At 33.7% G+C, this 21,536-nt stretch overlaps 1 protein-coding gene across 1 annotated transcript in view; it reads left to right on the top strand.

The window, feature by feature from the left end:
- LOC130894508 (Friend leukemia integration 1 transcription factor-like) overlaps positions 1-21,536 on the top strand; it is a 56,394-nt gene that overhangs the window by 26,433 nt on the left and 8,425 nt on the right. The window lies entirely within an intron of this gene.

Raw genomic sequence — 21,536 nt, 5'->3', positions numbered from 1 at the left:
GAGCACAAAATTAGGCTCGTCTCGTTTGAATTTGAAGTTATTTTACAAATTTTAATTTTCTTTTTTGGTTGTACCATGTACCTATGTATATAAACACAGTTAAAACTATCTGTATATGGCAAAATAGTTTGGTTTTCGAATACGATCTTTTTAACTAAAATATTTTCAAAGATGACTGACTTCCAATTCTACTGGAAGTCGACTGCGATTTTGTTATTTTAAATAGAACACCCTGTATATTAATAAATTTTTGAAGTCTACGTAATTTTTTAGTATACTTTTGTCTAAGAACTTTTTCCGAAAAATGCATACTTTTTGAGTTACTAATTTTTTTGTAAAAAATTTGACCCTTATAAATTATTTTTTTACGAGGATACCCTTAAAGATATGAAAATGGTTTTTTTCCGATTGCTTTTAGCAAGTCAGACGTATTTGAATCCATGTCGAAAAATTTTTCATTTTATACATGGTGTGTATAAAAGGTGTTTAAAGTTTAACTTCATAAATATCAAATTTCTGCATCCCTAAAAATTTACGGAAAACATTTAATATCTGGATAACGGTAACGTTTAGGTATAGAAAAGTATACATAATAATTTTTTTATTTTTCACCCCTGAATGCATTAAAATAGAAAAAACCGGGTAGTTCTATTTAAAAAAATAAAGAAAGATGTAAAACTTTGAACACTTTTTATACATACCCTGTATAAAATGAAAAACTTCTCGACATAGATTCAAATACGTTTGACTTGCTAAAAGCAATCGAAAAGAAACCATTTTCCTATCTTTAAGGGTATCATCATAAAAAAATAATTTATAAGGGTCTGCAACTGTCAAATTTTTTACAAAAAAATTAATAACTCATAAAGTATGCATTTTTCGAAAAAATTTTTTAGACAAAAGTATAATAAAATTTAACGTAAATTTCAATATACAGGGTGTTCTATTTAAAATAACCGGAAATCGGCTATTTTTGAAAAAATTTTAGCTAAAAAGATCGTATTCGAAAACCCAAACGTAGAAATTTTCATGATTTTACTCGGATTTACTTGGATTGCTAATTAGAAGTTCAAATGGTAAACGAATCACATATTCGATTCCGTTTATAAAACATTCGATCGGAAAGTTCAATTCAAGGAAAATGATTTTGATCGGGGTCACATATTTCTCTTTATCTACCGATTATGTCGAAACTATTCCAAGAGAAACTGGTTAAACGTTCACCCTCCACCTTGTCTGTTTCCGTTCCCAACGGTAATTGATAAGAAACCGACGATCATTATTAATAGATCCTTTCAAAGATTATACCTGACGTATTCAATCGGAACTCCCCGGGGTGGAATATAATTATCCTGAATCGTTCCGTATGCAATTGAATAGATTTCGCGGAAATTGTTTAATTTTAACATTTTAATTTGCATGATTTGTAATTTCGTTTTACCAACAATATCATTAGACGTGTCGTAGAATTACTTTAGGTAATATGTTTCTCAGAATGAAGTTATAGCAAATATATCAAAATCTGTCAATTACTTGGGACAAGATTACAACAATGGAATTTGTTTTATTATTTTTCCAAAAACTGACTAAGTTCTTGATTCTTTTGCATCCGCCGTTACGATTGTAAAACGTGGGTTTGAGTTTCTGTGGTCAACAAATCTTTTTTCCAAAGTTCTTTCGGTTTCTTGTTTGTGTTAGTGTCTCATGTAGTTTCTTCCCTCTGTTCTCAGTCGCTTTGTTAATTTCGTTCATACGGGTTTTCTCGCTCTTACTGTTCTGGCTTTTAGTATGCTTTTATAATCATTTCTGCACTTATCCTTTCCACATTTCCGAATCATCTTAGTTGCAGTGGTGGCGCTAGGCGTTGGTGAGCCGATCTGAAGAAAGTGGAAGGAGGAGAAGAAAAGTTGAATAGCAAAGTTTTAGGCAATAAAAAATTTTATTACTTCTTTTTTCATACTTTTTACACATAGCCTCAAAATTTATGTGAAAACATCAAAATCGAGTTTTTGGTTTTTTAGGGAATTCAAAAAACCTCCAATCTGAATATTATTTTAATCTCGAAGAAACATTCTTAGCTAAATAGCCAGGATACTATTATTTGTGACGCACACATCTGAGTAATATTATCATTCTAGTTTACACTACAGATAAACAAAAGCATTTCTCCATTTCATATTCTTATACCGTATAATAATTTAATTACAACTTTCATTTATCAAAGAGAAACTCTTATTGCTTGGAAAACGTATAGTATTTTTAAAGTCAATTGAAGAGCTACGATTTATATCATGTGAGCGAGGCTTTCCATCAAACACTCACGATAATCACATTCACGACCACGATTTTTCCCGATCCACTTAGTTCAGAGGCGTTTTGAGTGTTGATATTAATATTGGCCAAACAGAAAAAATAAATCAAAAACTTTAAGAAGTTATGTTACAATTTGTAAATCATTGAATCTTTTAGTTAAATCTTTATAACTAATTTACATTGAAGTAAAATCAAAATATCTTCTGCGGCGATAATAAAATATTTCGTGGTGCGTCACAAGAATGCTTCAAACAAACAAAATTTCAATGTCAAAATATTTTATTACTCAACATATCATCCCCTTAACTGGATACATTTATTACAGCGAATCTGCAACGTCTCTAGACCTTTAAAAAAAATGTTTCTTCTTGCTCTGCCTCCACCAGACCTCCACAGCTTTTATTGCATCCTCGTTGAAAGAAAATTCACTACCTTTTAAACTTTTTTTCAGTTGAGGAAAGAGATGATAGCCAAATCTGGTGAATAAGGGGGGTGTTCCAGTAATTCAAACTCCAAATCACGAATTTTTTACATGGCAATATGAGATTTGCGTACAGGGCGTTATCCTGCAAAACAAAACACCTTTGAATAGCTTTCCGCGTCTTTTCTCTTTAATTTTTTTCCGTATAGTGGTCAGTACTGTCGAATAGTAATCTCCAGTTATTGATCTACCCTAATCCAAAAAATCAATCATGATTACTCCACGGATTATTGGACACGAAACTTCTCAGGTCTTGGAGAACCAGAGAGTTGCTATTCCATCGATAGTTGCTTTGTTTCTGGATCATAGAAATGTACCCAAGTCTCATCCATAGTAACAATTCGGCTCAAGAAGTCTACATCGTTTTCAAATCGAGCACAGATCGAACGCGATGCTTCTACCCTTGCACGCTTTTGGTCAACATTCAAACATTTGGGGACCCATTTTGCAGCAATTTTTCTCATGTCCAAAATGACGTGAACTATATGATGAACGCGTTCGTACGAAATATTCAGTGCTTCAAATATCCGTTTTAGCCCAATTCGACGATCTGATAAAATCATGTCATGAACTGAATCGATATTTTCGAGGACTGACACAGAAAATGGTCTTCCCGATCGCTCACTTCGGCCTATCTCTTGACAAAAGTTCTTCGAGAAAGTGACGTGAGTGACGTTCTCACCACTATCGTAGTCGTTATGTGGAACGAGCAAAAAAGTATTTCTTCGCTGTGGAATGCACCAAATTAAGATAGGTTCTGACAAAGTCATTCATTAAACAAAGGAGAAGCATTCATCAATGCTACTCCTTATATACTATTTTTCAAAGTTGTAGTAGGTCTTGGGGCCAACTTCTACATAGTCTTCTCGTGCGTGGACCGTTAGTGGATAGTTCTTCTATTAGATCGTCATGATTTGATATCTGCTGATTGTATGTTAGGGCCATACGCCGATTCTCATTTTTGACGTAGGGAATGTTGAAATCAGTTTGGAGGGTGTGATTATGTCAGTAACCATGGAGCATACGCAAGGTTTCTTAGTGGTTTGGATTGAAACCTTTGTATTATGTTGATCGGAGAAGGTTTTGCGTATCACTGTACAGCTTCAAGATTGATTTTTATATCAACAATTTGTTGGTTATTGACAATTTTCATTTCCTTCCGAGGAGCCAGTACATTTGACGAGCATTGATATCTAGTTGGCTTCTTTTAGCCTTAATGTGTTTTTTACAGAAAAATAAAAGAAATAAATATTGAAGCTATAGAATATGTAGTTTATCGGCTGTCATAACTTTCAGGAATTATAAGTTTTTTTTTCCTGATTCCATCTCTTGAGCATTCTTGATTCTGGTTCAACTGTTGACGAATTCAATTTCAGATTAAGATGACTTATTTCCCATCTTTATTCCCAATTGAAACTTCGTTGTAAACGAAGCTGGTTCATATTGCTTTTCATCTATTTTTTATCTTATTTGCCGCGTCCACGAATCAAAGTGTAATGTTTTTTTCATTTATTTAAACTATGAATTTATACACTGTCTCTTACTTAATTAAATTATTAACACTCTTACACTAGTCATTATAATAATTAACTTATCACTACTTATATGATTGACTGACTTATATCCACTACTTTTATAGTTTATTCAATTTCGCCGGTTACTTTTTACTATTTCGTTCTGTTATCTGTAACTCGCTGCTAAGCAAGCACGAATTTATATCAGAAAGGAATTTCTAGAATTCTAGAAAGTAAACAAACAAATAAATGAAAAGGCTTTCTAGAAATTGGTTAAAAAAAACAAAATGAACAAATCGCCGATATGATGGAAAACAAACATCAAACGTATTCCGGAAACCGATGTATCCACCAAATTTTAGACTATTATTATAACCGAACAAAACCAGTTTTACAGTCTATGTCGTGGACGAGTTCGTAACTGAATCTGAGAACGATAAGACTTTCTTTTCGTTCTATAGTATGAGCTTGTATATCTAAGAATAATCATATTTTGATGTATTTTCGGTTTTAACTGCTTCTAGTCATATACATCGATGAAGGTCAAGAATTTATAGAACTATAGTACCGAGGATCGAAGGAGGTTTCTAAATCGCGTGATGCCATACATAGAAACCCTTTACTTTTTTTAATTTATTAGGCGAAATTGTTGAAAACATGTCTGTCATACACATTTTTCTTAAAAATGACAAAGCTTCATGAAACATTACAAAAGTAAAAAAAAATTAGAATTAAATTATCCATGGTATGAAAATAAAAATTTTTAACATATCTGACAGATAAAAATGTGTAAAATTTTAAGGTTAGGTCACATTTTCCTAGTTGAAGTGCCCTCAATAGTTTCATACTGAATTTGGCATTTTTAATCTAAAGGGTTATGAAGGTATTAATTTTTTTCGAAATATTGAGCCTATAACTTTTCATGGATGCTACTTGGTACAGAAGTAGATTGTCTCCAATCGTCATATTTTGGGCTCCCTATACTCCTCTGCTCTGTGTCGACTATTCTGCGGGACAGTCTGTATAATAACGCAATTAAATTCAATTTAATTTTATTTGAGATGAATAATCAGGTTCTTGAAAGGTTATTTTAGGCTATCTTCATTTGAAATTTCCATTCCTCGTAGTTGATGTCATTTTATTGAGTTTTATTTAAGAAAAAGTGAACGAGTTCATCTTATCTGACGAACAATAAAGATTAACATTCCGGCTGAAGGTGGTCAATGATCGTCGATCGAATCGCAACGATTTAATTCAATGGGAAATATCATGGCAATTTAGGGAAAGGAAAGAGAGATAAGAAACGTTGAGCCGGAACGCGTAAATCGGTTCCTGTAGGATTACAAGTGGAATTGGAAATGGAAACGATTAACTTCGAAAATAAAAGAATAAATTGACCGTTTCAGAAAGGGCTATAATCACATTTACAGCTGTACATAAATTCACCCGAAATAATGAAATCGATCGATAAGATATTTACTTGAAATCGAAGTGTGTTTATTGTTTTTTCGACCATGTACCCATGTACGATTTTTATTAAAATCCAAATTGTCTAGTGAAAAAACTCTTTATTCATTAGATTAGAAATAATATAAAGTACATATATAAAAAGATCTACGTATGAAATACGGTACATTCGACATTTCTGCTTCTCAACTAAACAAAACAGACAGGGAAACGGTCCTAAGCCATATTATATTTTGAAAAGCTGATGGGATTACCGCTCTGCGAGAGACCCATCTAAAAGTCAAATACTGTCACTTCTCTCTCGACCCGCTGACTTTACAGGGCTCAAAACTCTTACCCTTCTTGAGGCCTTTGTGTTTATTAGATGTGATACACTATTTTCTTACAGGAATATTTACGTATTGAAATGTAACAATTTTTTAATAGATTTGTGATATTTGTAGTATCACAGTTGTCATTCAATAAATTATTTTATTTTTATTATTCTAACAATTGCTATTAGATGCTTATTCCTTTCTAATTATTTCGTCGTGTTGGATACATATATTTCGTGCTACCATCATCCACTGATTTCCTACAGTCTCTTTATACTCAACTAAATTTTTTTGTGAAGACCCGATAAGAAAATTATCAGGTAATTCTGTTATAGTCTATTTCAGAAATGTATAGAGTAATAAAATGGAGAATCCCATCCAGTTCAGCTCAATTTCGGTGTCGGCCATAGGTGTTGATCTTGAAATGGTATTGTTTGTAATATTAAAATTTGAAATAATTGTGTAAGAGAATCAGGAAAAGTGTCAATATCGAAATATTGTGTAGGGATTACTTAGGTAGTAGATTATACAGTTACGTTTTGCGTTTAACAGGTACCGTTTAACCTTCTATTAGTGCTTCTGCCTAATTCCAACCCTATTTTATACTCGACTTTCCTTTTTACGAGTAACCTACCGGCACGCTACTATTTTCAGTGTTTGTGAATGGATAACAATAGGCTAAACCCATATATTGACACCAGTCCGGGTGGTACTACCTGCACTTGATAAAAAGAAAAAAAATTACAATGAAATCAATGCCAAACTATGAAAGTGGCTTAAATATTCGTTGGCCCACTCTGTGGTCCCTTTGCATACCTAATGAGGTTTTATTACTCTATACCTTTCTGAAATAAACTATAAAGTATAGGTCAGGATAACCTGACGAGGACCTGATGAGAATGTAACACAGATCACTAATGAGTTTACGTGGTTCTTATCAAGATTACCTAATTTGATCCTGTTTAGGATTATTCTATAAGATCCTGATCAGGATTAATTTATATGGATTTGATCAAGATTAATTTATTGTTGATTAGATTTTACTTGTATAATTTTCGTAAGGATTGCCTCAAATACTTTCTGATCAAGATCTTCTTACGAGGTACTGATCAGATTATGCTTAAATGTTGGTTTTATGGTTAGAATTGACATGTGGCTCTAAATCGAGTCACTTTATATGGTTTCTATCTGATCTGGAGAGTAAATCAGCAAACATTTTCATAAGAATACTTTATTGATCATAGGAACTTATCTGAGGATCCTGAGAGATCAAGAAAGCCTGAAGAGAAATTAATTTGTTTCCAATAAGGTCAAGCTAAGGTGATCCTAGTGTGGACAATATCAGATTATACAATTCTTTTTCCAGTAAATGATCCTGAGAAGTTCCTTGTTGACAGGATATTTTGATAAGAAATATTCTTTTTTCCAGTAAAGTGATCCTGAGAAGTTCCTCGTATGGACTTGCTCAGGAATATCTGAATAATAATTTATGTATTTTAAGAAGGGTTATCCAAGTGTGGACCTCTACGGAAGAACCCGATAAGAAATATTCTTTTTTCCAGTAAAGTGATCCTGAGAAGTTCCTCGTATGGACTTGCTCAGGAATATCTGAATAATAATTTATGTATTTTAAGAAGGGTTATCCAAGTGTGGACCTCTACGGAAGAACCCGATAAGAAATATTCTTTTTTCCAGTAAAGTGATCCTGAGAAGTTCCTCGTATGGACTTGCTCAGGAATATCTGAATAATAATTTATGTATTTTAAGAAGGGTTATCCAAGTGTGGACCTCTACGGAATAACCCGATAAGAAATATTCTTTTTTCCAGTAAAGTGATCCTGAGAAGTTCCTCGTATGGACTTGCTCAGGAATATCTGAATAATAATTTATGTATTTTAAGTAGGGTTAGCCAAGTGTGGACCTCTACAGAAGAACCCGATAAGAAATATTCTTTTTTCCAGTAAAGTGATCCTGAGAAGTTCCTCGTATGGACTTGCTCAGGAATATCTGAATAATAATTTATGTATTTTAAGAAGGGTTATCCAAGTGTGGACCTCTACGGAATAACCCGATAAGAAATATTCGTTTTTCCAGTAAAGTGATCCTGAGAAGTTCCTCGTATGGACTTGCTCAGGAATATCTGAATAATAATTTATGTATTTTAAGAAGGGTTATCCAAGTGTGGACCTCTACGGAAGAACCCGATAAGAAATATTCTTTTTTCCAGTAAAGTGATCCTGAGAAGTTCCTCGTATGGACTTGCTCAGGAATATCTGAATAATAATTTATGTATTTTAAGTAGGGTTAGCCAAATGTGGACCTCTTCAGAATAAACTGATAAGATAAGAAGTTCCTTGTATGGACATGATCAGAAAAGCCTGATGAAAAATCAATTGACTTTAAAAACGATTATTGTGATACGATTTAAAACGTGGAGCTCATAGCCCAGTCATATTAGGGGCTTCACCTCGGAATGAAAGATAATAAGCTGAGGATTTTTTTTGTCATTGCTATCGTGTTCGCGTCTTAAGATATGGAAGGTCAAAGATCATCAAAATCGGTTTTTTGTGAATATCTCGGTTCCTATTGCTCAAATGAGTTTTGTATTTATTATAAAAGTTCTAGAGTATAAAATTTTCTACACCTTTTGTTTAAACTTTTTTTCCATACAACCAACCATTTTTGAGGTAGAGCGCAGAGTGTGCACAACGGTTATATAATGTTATTCAATTACTTTCTAAAAAATTAAAATTATTAAACAATGCCCATTATTTATATACTATTTATTAATTATTTATATTTAACTATAGTATATTATTAATTCTGGATTATATATTTTTAAATAAAAAAACAGGAAGAGAATAGATTTTACATACATTTTTATTCATCATTAAATATCGCATATTATACATTTATTAAAATGTGAGTCCAAATATTAAAATTCATTGTCATCATCCTCATTATCGATCATATTCATGCTTTCTTCATCGGGATTACTTGGACATAGTGGGGCGTTGAGGTCAGCTTGTCCATTGCACTGGCCTCAAGCTAAATAACATAATAGCCCTGATTTTCTGCATCTACAGAGGTACCCAGAACCATTTTTGCAATTGCAAATTATTATGTTAAGTTGTTCAGCTGGTGCTGGAGGTAATAACGATCTTATTCCAGGATTTCATTTTCAAGTATCCTTCCCTATTATTGAGGTTCTAAGTTCTTTCCTAACCACGTTTGAATTTGGTAGTAGACTTGTTGGTGGAAGTATTGACAATTGTACAGGTTTATTTAGTTTTGTTAATTTGATCAGATCAGATTTTGCAGCTTTATATAATGCCATCAAGATAAATGGTTCCAAATGTGTATATGTGTATTTTATCAACAGCATATGTCTGTATACATCAATGAAGAAAAACGAATCTCATTCCCAAATACAGAAATATATTTATGAGGAGAGAACTATCGACATCAAGCTTCGCTGGAAAGAGAACAGCTTCGAATTAAATGTACAAAAACATCACTATCACCATTTACATACACAGCAGGATGTTCTAGTTAGAGCTCCAATTCTCCCCAGCATCAAAGCATTGATAGATTTACTGGAATCTAGTTTTGGTGTCGGTTTCATAGGAGCTTAAATATCTAGGACGAGTCGCAAATATTTTCCTCTGTTTACCTTTCATTTGGCTCGCCCGTCCAAATTGATTAGGTGAAGATTGAATTTTTTTTTCCCAATCTATGTTTCTCAGTGTGTAAACTTAAAACATTAATTTTATTGCTTTTATTCAATTGGAATTACTGCTCACGCTAAACAAATATAACCAATCCAAAGAGTTAACTAACGAATTTACAATCTGTTACAAAATATAATATCCGACTAAAGTATCCAATAAAATTATTGGAAAAATAATATTTAATTTTGATAATCATTCCACTTCCTGATTCTTCGCTGATTTTAATTAAAATCCAGTCTCATCAAACGGGTCAATTTGAAAACAATATGCAAATGCGACGACTCTTGCCAACTTAATTATGAGGCAATAAATAACTTAGCAGGCTAATATGGTAGTTGAGACCGTTGCGTCCTGAATCCTTGCCGGAGATAATCCTATATCCCGGCTCCGGGTTTATCCATAATCCCGCCCTCCGGTCTCATTATGCAGCGCTGCGGGATTCGCGAAATTGTTTTCTTGATTACCTGTGCCATGCGCCTCCGCCAAATCGAGTTTACTTTCTTGTGTTTAGAGAAGCCAATGACGTCGAAAAATGACAGTCGTTTTTAATCAAAGAATAAATGATAATGAGCCTGAATGAACCTGTTAAATTTGAAAATCGTGTATGTGAATAGTGACATTTTCATATGTTGTTAACAAAAGTATATGCTTGTACACTTCTAATGCCACTTACTTTTTCCTTAATTGATTCAAAATCTTGAATTATTTTCGAAATGGCATTGCTATCCTCATGCGTCAAATTTCAATGACGAAGGATCTTTTGTTTTTTTTTATTATTTCTGTAGCGTTTTTCCATGTTAAGTTTATCTGTTTTTCGGTCATCCAAACGCGCGTCAGACAGTTGTTGTAATGTAAACAGTGTGTTCACTATGAATATCTTCAACGTCTCTAAAAATTCCAGCTTAGTTCTTCTCCATTTTCGCACAAGTCTGTCTCTTTTTCTTTTACCTGTTGTATTGTAAATTAATGCTCAATCCCACTAGAACTAAAATACTGATTTTCCGTAGGTCGACAGCCACAATTTTGTAGTAAAGTGGTCCCTATTCGAATACCTATGAATATTTAAGACCTTCACATCCAATATAAACGCAGCAACTCATCGCTTATATAAAGTTTCAACTCAATAAAGATCCTGTAATAATTTTTGTAATACCTACATTCACATATGCAAACGGTACCTACAAATTTCTATTCCTTCGAACGCGAACAGCAGTCTATATGGCAGACCTTAGAGTTTCTTCGTTTGATCCACGTCTGATTCTTCTAGCAAATTGTCAAAAATACATTTTCAAATATCTAGCCTCATTCTTGAGGTTGTAAGTTCTTCCCTAACTACGTTTGAATTTGGTTTGATATCTTGATGAACTGTTATACTTGTTGGTGAAAGTATTGACAATTGACAATTCTCCTCTGATTTTGGAGCATTATTAATGTCATCAAGATGCGCACTCCATTTTCAAAAATGTTTGTACGAGTCAGTTTTCTGTTCAAATACGTCCACCAGTTTACACCAATTTGGAATTTTCCCCAATGCTCTAGCAACAGTTTTTTTCCTTCTTTAAACAGCGCAGAAATCGTGCTTTTTAGTACGAGGATATTGGTCAAAACTTGTGTTTTAACATTGCCTTTGTAAACTTTTTTAAAGAAAATTTTCTGTCGATGTGATTGAGTACGTCCAATTGAAATAATAAGCAAGTCAATATCTTCTCCTATGATGACGGCAGTCTTTTGATGTTCTGATACGGCAATAGCAGTGTCGATGATGAGAACATCAGCATCATCTTTGGCCATATTTGGTCATATTAACAGTTTTAAATTTTTCAACAAGCATATTTAAGACCCTTACATCCAATATAAACTCAGCAACTCATCGGTTATATCTTAGTTTCAACTCAATAAAGACCCTGTAAAAATTTTTGTAATACCTACTTTCACTTACTTACATACTAAAGATACTAAGGAAGAACCTTCTTTTTCTTCGAACGCGAGCAACAGCTTTTATAGCAGATCATAGAGCTGCTTGTAAGGATAAAGGATCAAAGCTCTAAAAGGAGCACTTCTTCGTCTGATCCACTTGAAAGATCCTTCTAGCAAATTGGATTGACCAAATACACTACATTATATTCATTCTACATTCGAGAGAGAGAGGAAAGTTCGTTCGGTATTTTGTGAAGATAATGGCGATATTATTCATGTAAGTTGATGAGTGTTGTAGGTTTGACTCTGATATAAGGATTTTTCTCTGCTGCAGAGACTCTGAAGGCTGAAATTCTGGTGGTGGTTCCCTATTGTTGACCTTGTGGCTGGTTGCAGGCTACAGGAAAACCGCAAAAACATTTAGGTAGAATTTAGGAGAGGGTTTTACTTAATGGGGGAATTGCCAAAGAAAGGGAAATCTTAGTAGCACGTCGCAAGCGGCCGAAAAAAAGTTTCCTCTTTGAATTTGAGAAAAGGGGCCGTCTAGTAGTAATTTAGGGGAGCCAAGAGCGTCTTTGGAAGTGGAATCGTTTGATTCGATTGTCCGAATCATGTATTTAAGGCCATTTAGACGGCTCGGAATTGGAGTTAAGTCAATATTGACATAAGCCGTATTATGCAGCTTTGTATTAGTAGTACCTGAGAATCGACTGCTCGTAGGACAAAAGCCCTTTCAGTTGATGGTTGGGACAAGGTAGACAGTGACATAATGTGATGATTATGATCTACAGGTGAATAGTTTTAACCTAACCTAACCTAAATTAACCAGCTGCAGAAAATATCTTACGAGGATACAAATAAAACTTCCAAGTACACACCGCTCATCCTATAGACACAATTTGTAATTTATAAACTAGGCTATGAAAATCAGATGGTTCATAATCAATGAATAATGAATTGAAAATGACATGTATGTGTGTTTAGCTTAGAGCCGGTATCATTTACCTATCTCGGACACAAAGTATGAAAAGGTTAGGTACAGTTCACATAATAACTTGCGTACTGTGTGGCATTCGAACTTTATAAGTAATTTTTTGTGTATTGATCCTGGATTCTAGCTTTAGAATGTGATGTTATTGCTTTTCATGCGTATTTAATATGTCAAGAAAATTCACAGTGAGAGCGCCTTCTTATTTTTATGAAAGTTTTCTATTATTTTTCATCTTCATCTATTTCATCGTATATTTTCATCAAGTACATTGAAAATCATATTAAATTAATATCATATCAGTTTTTCTGACTACTTTCGTTGTATAATATCGAATGTTCAAACCTAGAGATAACGAAGACGATATTCACTAACAAAAATGATCATTAATATTGTGGCATTACGTTGGATGCGGAAAGTTTTCGGAAATACGGTGCTGTCAAGGAAGGAAACTCCGTACACAGGAAGGAAGGGTAACAATGAGGCGTGAGGGGGCAGTTCCTGTAGGAAGGACTCCGTTATATATTGCCTTTATATCGGGATTCTTACTGAATTTCAAGTGGGATTTATACTTCGACTTGGAATAGAATGGAAGGTGCTTGGAAGACGTGCATCGGTTAAAGTTGGAAACTACGTTTACACAACGACAAAAGATGATGTGTGAGCAATATGAAACTCGGAACTACATAAATTACGAGTACGAGGGTTGTATGGAAAATTTTCGACCCAACAAGTTTTAATTTTTAATATTAAATACATTTAATTCACCGCAGCTTTCTTTTGAGTCGAATTTTTAGGTCACAAAGTCAAAATCAAACAGGTTTGATGCTTGATTAACGAATCCAAAATGCAATGTAGGAATTTCACCACAGGGACATCTGAAATTTGAGTTGTAAAACCCTTTTTTTCGATGCGGTAACTTTTTTGAATTTCCACTTCTTATTTTTCTTTATTGAGATTTTTTCAAGATGATAGATGCGTTGAATTCCGTGGTCATTTTTTAAAAAAAAGGTGCTAACCCCTTCTTCGTCTTCATCATAAGAATCTTAGCCTTTGTTGAAGCAGTTTCACCTTTCACAACTCACTTTGATGATTTTTTCGTTTCAATATAATTAGGCACAAATTGAAGTAGTTTCATTTAAATCGTTCCAAAAGGACTTTGGAAATAGTCATGTTCATGGCCTCTGCTATCTTTCTAACTTTAATTCTACGGTTATCTAGGAGTATTGAATGCCCAATTAGTCAAGCTATTCAGCTATCCAAAGTTTTTCATATTCAAGTAACTTTTGACTATACAATCTGTAGACAAATACCATCACCTTCAGTTCCTACTATGGATTCTAGGGTGTTCCAATAAGAGGTGTTATTTTGAACAGCCCGCTATTTTGGTAAATGTCACTTTTGAAGCTGTCATTTTTTGACATTTGACAAGTAGAAACTATGCCATTAATGAAAATGGAACGATACACGCTTCAATAACGCAATGAAATTATTAAAATTCACTATAAAAATGGTGAAAGTTTGGCAGAGACGGTTCGTAAAACTAAAACATTTTTGGGTCGACGTGAAGCACCTTCTCGGACCGCAATACAGAAATTGATGGAAAAATTTGAGCTGTTGGGACAAGTTAGTGATGTGAAGAATAAAATCCGTGCACGTCGCTCAAGAACAACTGAGAATATTGCTGCTGTAGCCCAAAGTGTTGAAGAAAACCCAGGTTTGTCCATTCCTAGTCGTTCTTTGGAATTAGCTATTCCACAAACGTCATTACACCGTATTTTGCATAAAGACTTGGGTCTTAAGGTCTATAAAGTTCAGTTAACACAAGAACTCAAGCCGGCCGATCATCAACAACGTCGTGTCTTTGCTGATTGGGTCCTTGAAATGCATGAAAATGATCCGGAATTTCATCGAAAAATCATCTTAACTGATGAGGCCCATTTCCACCTTGGTGGTTACGTCAATAAACAAAATTGTCGAATCTGGGGCTCGGAAAACCCAAGAGTTATTGTTGAAAATCCTCTCCATCCTCAACGCGTGACTGTTTGGTGCGGTTTATGGTCTGTCGGTGTCATTGGACCTTACTTTTTCGAAAATGAGGCTGGAGCAACAGTTACGGTGAATGGATTGCGCTATCGAGAGATGATTAATGATTTTTTATGGCCGGAATTGGATGGTATTGATTTGGGCAACGTTTACTTTCAACAAGACGGCGCTACGTGCCACAAAAGCAACGAATCCATCGATCTTTTACGGGAAAAATTTCCGTGTTATCTCTCGAAGAGGTGATCGCAATTGACCACCGAGATCTTGTGATTTAACACCTTGCGACTTTTTCCTTTGGGGCCACGTGAAAGATAAGGTCTACGCCAACAGTCCAGCATCGATTCAAGACCTCAAAGATGGAATTCGTGAGGCTATCGAGGACATAGGGCAGCCGCTTTGCAGTTTGGTTACGGAAAATTTCATGGAAAGGATATGGTCCTGTAAGCGCAGTCGTGGCGGCCATTTGGCTGATGTTGTGTTCCATTATTAACAGCATACCTTCCTCTTTATAATGAAATAAACATCCGATCATTTATCTCAAAAAATGACATTTTTCTTTGAATATCAAAATAACACCTCTTATTGGAAAACCCGCTAGTTTCAAGGAAGTTATCATAATTCCAGGGGAGACAGTCTTAATCCATTTCTGTTTATACTTGTCATGGATAGGATGATTAAAATAATAAAAGAAAAAAACTATAAACTGGGGACAATAATTGGCTACAGATCCGATGGAAACAGATAGATTAGCTTATGCAAATAATGTGGTAGTAGTATCAGTTACATTTAAGTAGAAGGAAGATAAAGTAAACGTATGGATAAAGATAATGGAACACCTGAAAATAGAAGTGAATATTTAAAAATGCAAAATAATGATGATAAACCAGAAAAGAGAATTTATAATGATCACATTTGGATACCTGGGAGACATTTTCACAGAAGATGGAAAAATAGACATAGAGGTAGCAAACAGAGTAGGAAAAGTTAAGGCGAAAAGACATAGAATGAAATACAAGCAGTAGAAATCAAAATAGCAGGGATTGGACAGGTAAGGGAAATATGGTAATTATAAGATAGTTTAAACAAAAACCAGTAGGGAATAAAAGTTGTTGAAACTGGTACGGAGACATAAAAATAAGAATACTACAAAGCCTATTTAGAAAAGTGACAGAAACAAAAAGATACAAGAAAAAGAAGGAAAGAAAAACCCAGTAAAATTTGGCTGCAACAAGTAGCATAGAAAAGAAGAAGAAGATATAGTGTTAAGTTTACTTGATTTCCAAAATTGGTTCATTTCACATTTAATAATTTGAGCTTCTATCCATTCAGTGATTGGAAATTGTTACACAAACTGGTTGTTGTATGATGTAATAAAATATCTGCAAACTTTCTTTTATTATGTCTTGTGTCCATTTTTGCATTTGCGTAGACACGGAATTCGTTGAAATAAGCCTTGATTTTAATAAGAAAAATGAACAACGGATTACGAAATACATTAATACTTTTTCACTGTTTTTCTTTGAAATGACTATTTATAGAAAAGAAAACTAATTATTACTATTACTTTTGCAGTTTATTCAACTGCAATTATTTAAGAGCAAGGAATAAAAAAAAAACTTGTCTAAAGTATTGGGACTACTTCTTCGTTTTCCACAAGGGTCCTTGAATTGCTTGTTGAGACGCTTTTATGCTGAATTCAACTTAAATACAGCCTTTCAAGAATTTGAACAAAATGGGAAAGGTTGCTAAAACTTACGCAATATACTGAAACGAAAACATTTTATAGGAAAAAGAAAATAGGATGTTAGGAATAAAAAATACATCTGTTTTAAGAGTTTAAATTTCCAAAAGAATTTGAGGATTTTAAGTGTCGCAAAATTTAAATTAAAATTGTGTCAATCACAAACAAACAACGTAACAAAGTGAAGAAAAATGATACAAACTGACAGAACATGTAGACAAGAGAAAATAAATAATTGAACTATTATAACAATGATATTTTCAATAGTACATCATTTTTCAAAAATTGGTATGGGGTAGCAGCTTCCACGAATACCTATTCAACTCATTTATCACTTGTTGATCGCGGTTAAACAAATAAAATCCCCTTTAAATGGTGTTAATATGCTCTAGAATTTAATAAGGGTCTGTATTCGTTTATGCGTTTGTCGGCGCAAGAGGGGATGCTTGACGTGATTTTTGGCGTCGAGACGCCACTTATTGTTTAACTCTCCAACCGCCGATGCGCTTTAAAAGTAGTTGGTGATTTTTTGTGCTATTAGCGTGCAGTGAACTAAATGAAAATGTGATAAACTTTAAAAAAATAGTGACAACTTGCTGAATAATTTTTTTTCTAATGTAAATACGTCAAATTTTTTACTAGTTTAGGAATTTTTTATGAGCAAGTTTCTAGAATTATATGAATTTTCTCCTTTTTTTCTAGTTATCTATTTAAACATATTATAAGAAAACTCTTCTTGTTTTCTCAAGTTTTTGATATCTCAAGGCGTAAATTGGATATTCGTAACATTTTTTCCATACTTTTCTACCACTAGCAAGTACTTCCTACTCTCCCTTCAGTTCAACCCGTTTCCTCTATCTGGTCAATCTCATGTCTCCTTCATATTTATCTTTGCCTTTTTTGATTTGCCTACCGCCATTTTTAGAGACATGAACCCAGAAATTTTTAATACTCGATATGTCTTGGTATTTCGTAAATATTCTTACCGAAGTTTGACGATACATGATTCCACAATAACCCTCCTTTGTTGTTAAAATTACAAGTGTCGTTAAACATTTGTAGTCATAATTAGGATACTTAGGCATTTTTTTGGGATCATATCCAATATTAGTGATAAAAGTCATACACCATTGATGGAATAACATTTCTGGTTGCATCGTCAACTTTTATCGGTTTTTGGATAACCTTCCTTCATTTTATCGTATAATTTACAACATCATTCGCTTGTACAACGCGATAATTGGTAGAATATGGAATTAAAGGTCAATTTATTCAATAATAGAGAGTTTTTCAACTCATCTTCATGTTACCGTCTTCTGCATCAAACATTTGTATCGTCTTCCTCAAACTATTGCCAAAAACACATTAATGAATTAAAATACATTTTTAAAACTATTTATAATGGTGGGGTGAATTTATACACACTGTCTCTTATTTTAACATTATAATAATTAACTTAATAATATATATTATAAACTGACTTCTCCGTACTAAACAACAGTGCCGGATTAAGCTATAGCCCCGGGTCCCAGGTCCAAGAGGGCCCCATCATTTGGAAATCATTCTGTATTTTTTGATGTGTTGATACCACAAATCTAACGTATTGATATTATTTTGTGAATTTTTCCGGGTTTCCGAATTCCTTAAGGGGGCCCCGTCATTATTTTAGCCCCGGCCCTTATAAATCTTAATTCGGCCCTGCTAAACAATCATGAATTTATACCAGGAAGGAATTTCTAGAGTTTTAGAAAGTAAACAAACAAAAAAATACAATCGCCTTTATAGAGAAGGGTTCAAAAAACCAATATGAACAAATCGCAGCTGTGGAAAAAAAGTAGATAAATAATACCAAACATTCGGCGCGGCCACCAGATTTTTGATTATTCAACTCTCAATTTTATTCAGTGGTCATTGAAAAAATAGTTTTTTACTTTACACCTTACTTTATGAACACACTGTATAACCTTGAACGTAGGAATATTCAAGGAAAACGCTCGAAGAAGACCGAAGGAAATCTAGAAAACATCTGAAACGTATATTTCAATTTTATTGCCATTTATTTTGGTAAGACGATAATTCGAAAGCCCATTATGTCTTCTTAAATTCCAGTTTACCATTAGGTATACTAATTCTGCTTGTATTATTGCAACGTTTGTCATTCTTCTTTTGATGTAGTACCAGACGTTTTCATTATGATTTAGATCCGATGATCCTACAAGCCTGTATAGAGTTGTTAAATCTTCTATTTCCATAAATTCTTCAGCTACTCTAGTCTATTCACTTGCTAATTTTATATAGAATTTTCATTAAAAAACTCCCGACACCAAAGTAGTACTGTAGTACTGTACTGTACTACTCTTTTAGTATGGGATGATACATTGAGTAAAGCATCATTGCACAAGAACTCCTATTGGTTCTTGGTAGAAGAATATTTGAGGTATTGATAATTAGCGTTGACTAATCTTTACTATTTTGTCTAAGATTTAATAATTTGGCTGATAAAAGTGTAGAGTTTTCTACCTTAATATCTTGTTTAAATTCAGATATTATGTAATTAATATTTTTCTCGTTGATAATAAGATTTCTTGCGAACGAAAACCAAAGCGTTGCTCTCGTGACCAGTTACATTTTTCTTAGAACATTCAAGAAGGATATTAGACACTCATGATTAATTTGGAACTAGTTTACTAAGCAAAGTTAACAAAATTAATTACACTGACATTATATCTACTTTAATATCATCAGAATCCGAACTAACTTCTTCCTCTTTAATTTCTTCGAACGAAACTAATATTGTTTCTAAACACAATTAAGGAACTTCATATTTCACGTTTAAAACTCGAAAGAATCTAACTAACTTTTATCTAACTTTAGTGAAATATTTCTTACAAACGTCATTTTCTAAATTACCTATCTAAAGAATTCCATGAATTTGTTATTTACTCGTAAAATTATTAAACACTTTATCCATTTAGCTTCTAGGGATCCTGATTTTGGTATTTTATTTTTAATTGTCGTTTTGGTTTGATTCGATATCTCTTCCGCTAAAGTAGAAGTACGAGGATGGTTCCAGAAATACCTGGCCCAACAAATTTTGGAAAAAAATGTATTTCTTTTTCAACATAATCTCCTTTTAGGTCCATATACTTTTCTCAGCGATGTTCAATAAGTTCGCTACCCTTTTTATAATAAGAATCGTCAAACTTTTCAAAATAGCCATTAACTGCAGACATCACCTCCTTATTTTTGGAAAATCTTCGATCGCCGAGCCATTTTTTCAAGTATAGGAACAGAAAATTATCCGAGGGGGCTAAATCTGGCGAATAGGGTGCATGAGGTAGCAATTCGAACTTAAATTCATTAATATTGACCATCCCAATAACGGATGTGTGAGCTGGTGCATTGTCTAGATGACTTGACTTTCTTCTTGCCAGCCGATGGAACGGTCTCTGCCTTCTTTGAACCTCATTCGCCCTTTTCAGTCTATCGTTTTGATTGTTGTTTTGCTCATTAAGTGATAGACCCACGTTTCATTCATAGTTATGGAATGGTGCAAAATTTTGGTTTAATGTCTGTGAATCAACGCCAAACACTCGTCGAACACATCTTAACGACGCTGCTTTTGATCCATTGTGAGCAAATGCAGCACTCATCTTGCGCACAGCTTTCCCATATCCAAATTTGCAATTAATATGTGAAATATCGCACTTTTTGTTGCCTGCTAGCTCGCCCACTTCCAGTCGACGATTATCTGTACTGCTTTTTGGATTTTCTTCAACATTTCTGGAGTCGTCTTCCCATTTGGTTGACCACTGCGATGCGGATCTTCGCATCATCTACGGCCTTTGCAACCCAATGTTTTACTGTTGATAACGAAGGAGCAGTTTTTGTCCTGAAGAAGGGAAACGCTGGAGGTACTGCCGTTTTTTACCGAGTTAACATTTGTCCAGGATACAGCTTCAGCTTGCTTACGGACTTTTTCTTGTATGCTCTAATTAAAGCAACATTTCGTCGTTTTTAATTATATTATACTCGAGGTACAATTTGTGTCCACCACGCCGTTTTCTTGCACTCTCTGTTTAGATGATTTGATCTGCGCCATTCTAACAATCGATATTTTCGTTATTTAGCATATCAAGGTGCAATTCATCTTTTTTTCAAGAGAAAAAAAATATTAACTAATTAAAGAAAATTTTGGCAGGATCGTCATGAAATGTCGAATTAAACAAGTGTAATATTTGAAAGATTTTTATTGATTGATATAATATATAATAAGATATAAACAAATATATACTGAGTGATAGAATTCATCTTCTATAATTATGATAAATCCAGACAATAACATCTTTAATTCCATCTAAATATTGACTACCAGTTGAAATTGATTGTATATTATATTTTGAATATATTTGATAACCTGCGATAAAGCTTGTCTTCTGGAAACTCAAAATCGACTTTCACCTTAATTTACAACCCACTTTTACCTAGAAACCTCGTGATCTCGTACAATTCTCAAAAGTGATTTCTGTTTCGAATGGTTTCCACCGGAAAACTTACATCTGTGGGTTTAAGAATATGTCGTTTTACATCTGGATGAGGAGAAATTTTAGACTACTTCAAAATATTTTATATTTTATAACCTTTGTTTTTATTTGCCCCATTGTTGAGTTGAGGACTTTATTAATATATATGATCAGGGCCGGATTAAGCTAGGGGCTTGGGGGGCTATAGCCCCGGGCCCCATCATTTGGAAATCATTCTGTATTTTTTGATGCGTTGATACCACAAATCTAACGTATTGATATTATTTTGTGAATTTTTCTGGGTTTTCGAATTCATTAAGGGGGCCCCGTCCCTTATAAATCTTAATCCGGCCCTGTATATGATAGATAATAGGTTGTTTTATTTGTCAACTAGATTACAACAACTTCAAACATTGATCTAATCTAATTAAAAATTGCAATTGTGATGAATTTAAATTAAAATGTTAAGTGCTTGAAAGGGCAGCCATGTGGAGGCTGCCC

This window comes from Diorhabda carinulata, chromosome 5 (assembly GCF_026250575.1).
Source record: "Diorhabda carinulata isolate Delta chromosome 5, icDioCari1.1, whole genome shotgun sequence".
Lineage (NCBI taxonomy): Eukaryota > Metazoa > Arthropoda > Insecta > Coleoptera > Chrysomelidae > Diorhabda > Diorhabda carinulata.
The sequence above is the reverse complement of the archived record's forward strand: the minus strand, read 5'-3'. Positions and strand labels throughout refer to the sequence as shown.